General features: G+C 30.7%; 1 long non-coding RNA gene across 1 annotated transcript; it reads right to left on the bottom strand.

Moving 5' to 3' along the window:
* Nucleotides 1-1511: 1511 nt before the first annotated feature.
* On the bottom strand, nucleotides 1512-3504 carry LOC141452358 (uncharacterized). Its single transcript, XR_012457342.1, has 3 exons — nucleotides 3469-3504; nucleotides 2764-3323; nucleotides 1512-1698 (listed from the first exon to the last, which is right to left on the bottom strand). It is a non-coding gene; the product is annotated as an uncharacterized lncRNA (long non-coding RNA).
* Nucleotides 3505-3964: the final 460 nt, after the last annotated feature.

Raw genomic sequence — 3964 nt, 5'->3', positions numbered from 1 at the left:
ATAAAGGGTTGAAAATTTTTTGGGTCATGAAATTCTGTAAAATTAGGGCTGTTCTATATTTCTCACTGTGAACCAACTATTGGTATGGAATTTCTTCTCTTATACACTTTGTTTTTCTCAATTATAAACTATAGTTATTTTGTGCACAGATCTATAAATGTAGAAGATTTAGAGGGTTGAAAATTTTTTGGGTCATGAAATTCTGTAAAATTATGGTTGTTCTATATCTCCCACTGTGAACCACGTATTGGTATAGAATTTTGTTCTCTTATACACTTTGTTTTTCTCAATTATAAAATATAGTTATTTTGTGAACAGATCTAAAAAGGTAGAAAATATGAAGGGTTGAAAATTTTTTGGGTCATGAAATTCTGTAAAATTATGGCTGTTCTATATCTCGAACTGTGAACCTCGTATTGGTATGGAATTTTGTTCTCTTATACACTTTGTTTTTCTCAATTATAAACTATAGTTATTTTGTGCACAGATCTATAAATGTAGAAGATATAAAGGGTTGAAAATTTTTTGGGTCATGAAATTCTGTAAAATTATGGCCGTTCTATATCTCCCACTGTGAACTACGTATTGGTATGGAATTTTGTTCTCTTATACACTTTGTTCTTCTAAATTATAAAATATAGTTATTTTGTGAACAGATCTATAAATGTAAAAGATATAAAGTGTTGAAAATTTTTTGGGTCATGAAATTCTGTAAATTTATGGCCGTTTTATATCTCCCACTGTGAACTACGTATTTGTGTGGAATTTTGTTTTGTTATACAATTTGTTTTTCTCAATTATAAAATATAGTTATTTTGTGAACAGATCTAAAAAGGTAGAAAATATGAAGGGTTGAAAATTTTTTGGGTCATGAAATTCTGTAAAATTATGGCTGTTCTATATCTCGAACTGTGAACCTCGTATTGGTATGGAATTTTGTTCTCTTATACACTTTGTTTTTCTCAATTATAAAATATAGTTATTTTGTGCACAGATGTATAAATGTAGAAGATATAAAGGGTTGAAAATTTTTTGGGTCATGAAATTCTGTAAAATTATGGCTGTTTTATATCTCCAACTGTGAACCACGTATTGGTATGGAATTTTGTTCTCTTATACACTTTGTTTTTCTCAGTTATAAACTACAGTTATTTTGTGCACAGATCGAAAAAGGTAGAAAATATAAAGGATTGAAAATTTTTTGGGTCATGAAATTCTGTAAAATTATGGCTGTTCTATATCTCGAACAGTGAACCTCGTATTGGTATGGAATTTTGTTCTCTTGTACACTTTGTTTTTCTCAATTATAAAATATAGTTTATTTGTGCACAGATCTATAAATGTAGAAGATATAAAGGGTCGAAATTTTTTTGGGTCATGAAATTCTGTAAAATTATGGAAATGAATGGACCTCTCCGTTTGTATCTTTTTCTTGGAAAATGGTGTCATTGACTTTTCTTTAATGATTGTGTATCATTATAATCATTCAGGTCAATATTTTTATTGGTTTTTATTTTTGTTTATGAAAATATAATTAATGCGGTTTTATGTGGTTGTTTCAAGATGAAGTAAGTGCCAGCGTATATTATGTATTGTACCACTTTGGGATTTTCACCATTTGGTGAATTCTCTTCTCATGTATTCATGTATTTATTCCATGTATCATGTTGTATCAGCTTCAATTATTGCTTAAACATGCTGCAGTTGTGAAAATAAATAAATAAATAAATTTTAAAAAAAATTGAAAGATGTATGTTCAGAAAATTATTTTCTTTGATTTTCTTTTGACGTGAATACGTCTTTAAATTTGAATCATATGGCGGCAATCCAAAAAACCTAATGATAACAATATCGGGGGATACAGTTTGGCATTATAGTTTCGAATCTATCGTCTTCATCCAAAATTAAATTAGACCACTGGATAGCTAAAGGATCAAAGAGTTCATTACGATAAGCGAGGACTGTGACGCATCGCGCGCGGTGGAGCGGGAAGCGCCGCCATTTTGAGATCATTTTGCGGCGTATCGAGATTTGAAATGAGTATAACTTTTGACTCGGAGAAGGTACGAAGTTCGTTTAAGTTTTAATCGTCAGCTGTCGTCACAATCTATCGATTGTATATAAAACATTAGTGTAAAATAGTGACAGTGAATAAAATAAAGGTGTTAGAATAAAAAAAATATTATCAAAAATATATAATGTCGGCCTTTACGCGTCGATAAGCCAAAACCAAATACAGAGATCGTATACGGTTGGAAAGGGCTTCTCAAGAACAATCGAATGGTAATAATAAAACACCATATGACCGGAGTCAAGCTGTGCCTAGGAACGTAAAAGAATGAAACCGGCCGAGCGGATCAACGACGGTGTCCAGTACAATCTGCAGCTGGGGCGGGTTGAAATTATGCAAGTGGATGATGAAATCGCTATAACGGACTGTATAAGCATAGATTGTGTTCGATCGTCGATTATGTAGACACATTGTTTCATCCTAAATACATAAATAAAAATATTTTATATAAAAAATATAACCTGTTACGTATTCACGTACAACTGTGTCCATGACACAGCCACACGTTAATTTTTTGGCCTAAGCCAGGGGATTTCGTTTGAACAGACCCTTTAAAAAAAACTAAGTTTCGAAGACTGTTAAACATTCTGTAGTGAGATGTTAATGAAACTACCACTTGCCTGAATTCAACTAATATCTTATTAGTGTTCGTTCTAAATTTAAATATCAAATTTTAGCCAATTGCGACTTACCTTTAGGAGTTATGCCGTCTTTATCCAACTATATACCCAAACATAACTATATTTTCTGACCTTATAGTACCACAATGTACGAGTATTTACAGTGAAGAATAACTTTCTATTGTACTAGAAAGTAATTAAGAGCCCAGTGTTAGTAATAAATTTGGACTGAATTGTATCTTTCAATAGAATTGAGCGGATGCCAACTCATTCTTGAGTCTGGAATTTGGCACCAACTTTAACTCGTCCACTGTTCTGGAGAATTGGCATCCGTCTGTTCTGCTTTTCTACTTCTTTATCATACTGAATACCAAGGGACTTAAGTTTTTATTTTTAATTTAGTTAAATTAAAGTAGTATTCAATGGATCTTTTAATATTACAACTGTTAATAGAAACAAAACATTTGTTTATATTTCTAATCATTCATTTTAGTTCCACCATTAGCCAGTAGAGTAAATAGTTCCTCTGTTAACTGTGTAGCAGCGCCACCTTCCAGGCTGCCTTTATTCTGATTCTTGATTTTCATTGGATGTATTTTATAAGACATCTGTTTTACTTGATGCATTCATTTCTATGCAGTTGTCAAAATATCAATGGAGTTTAAAAAAATTAATAATTTATAATTTATACCTTATTTTTTTATACTTTAGTTCAATAACTATGATGTCATTGTTGACAATATATTTACTGAGATGATAATTTATTTGAATACTAACTTTTAATATTAATATCCTTTGTCCATAGGTGCATCTGAAGATTAGATGAAAGAATCAGTAAAAATTAGAGTGATTTTACTTAAAAAGAAGCATCCTATAAGGGAACAACAAAAGAAATATTTCTTCACCTTATATAGCTTGATACAAAACTAAAAATTTGGCCAAAAAATTAAATCTAAACAAAAATAGTTTCATTAGTTTCAACTATTTGTAAATGCATTAAATTAATTAATATATTAATTAATAAAATTAATCACAAGGCCAACAAACTCAAACTCTGGATCATGTTTCCTCTTGGATATGGGTCCAAGATGCTTTTATAAAATTTCTATGTTTCTAAGCGCGTCGAATAAAACAAATATTTTCCTACCGAAGGAAATACCTAAAATTTCATTACGGATGTACCAAAAAAACCGCTTAGCGTCATTAAAACATGGTTTCTCGATGTCCCTTAACCAAATTTTTAAGGATCTTCTATTACATTATCAGTTGGAGG

This window comes from Rhodnius prolixus, unplaced genomic scaffold (genome assembly GCF_049639745.1).
Source record: "Rhodnius prolixus isolate KJV_2025 unplaced genomic scaffold, Rpr scaffold_3, whole genome shotgun sequence".
Lineage (NCBI taxonomy): Eukaryota > Metazoa > Arthropoda > Insecta > Hemiptera > Reduviidae > Rhodnius > Rhodnius prolixus.
Note: the sequence above shows the minus strand (reverse complement) of the source record. Positions and strands in the feature narration are given on the sequence as shown.